The following is a 351-nucleotide window of genomic DNA, read 5'->3' as shown; positions in this document are numbered from 1 at the left end:
GAGTGCTGGGATTAAAGGCGTGCGCCACCACCGCCCTGCTTTTATTTTTAATAAGGTCCTTGCACTTGACCTGAACCTGTGACCCTTTGCTGGGATCACACAGGTATGTAACCATACCATACATTCTGCTGTTCAGTCTTAAACTACAAATACCTTTCAAATAGTGCATTCTATTTTCATGTCTATATTTTATTATATATCAGATGAATAAAGAATATTTCATTTTGAAATACCACTTTCTAAATCACTTTTTCATTTAGCCATGATAAAAAAAAAATTTTCTTGCAATCCGTTTTACTTCCTGCATTCTCATAGGTGGAAAACATCCTCAGGGTCTAGTAGTGTGTCCAA

Source organism: Microtus ochrogaster, unplaced genomic scaffold, assembly GCF_000317375.1.
Source record: "Microtus ochrogaster isolate Prairie Vole_2 unplaced genomic scaffold, MicOch1.0 UNK46, whole genome shotgun sequence".
Lineage (NCBI taxonomy): Eukaryota > Metazoa > Chordata > Mammalia > Rodentia > Cricetidae > Microtus > Microtus ochrogaster.
This window is presented reverse-complemented; position numbering follows the sequence as displayed.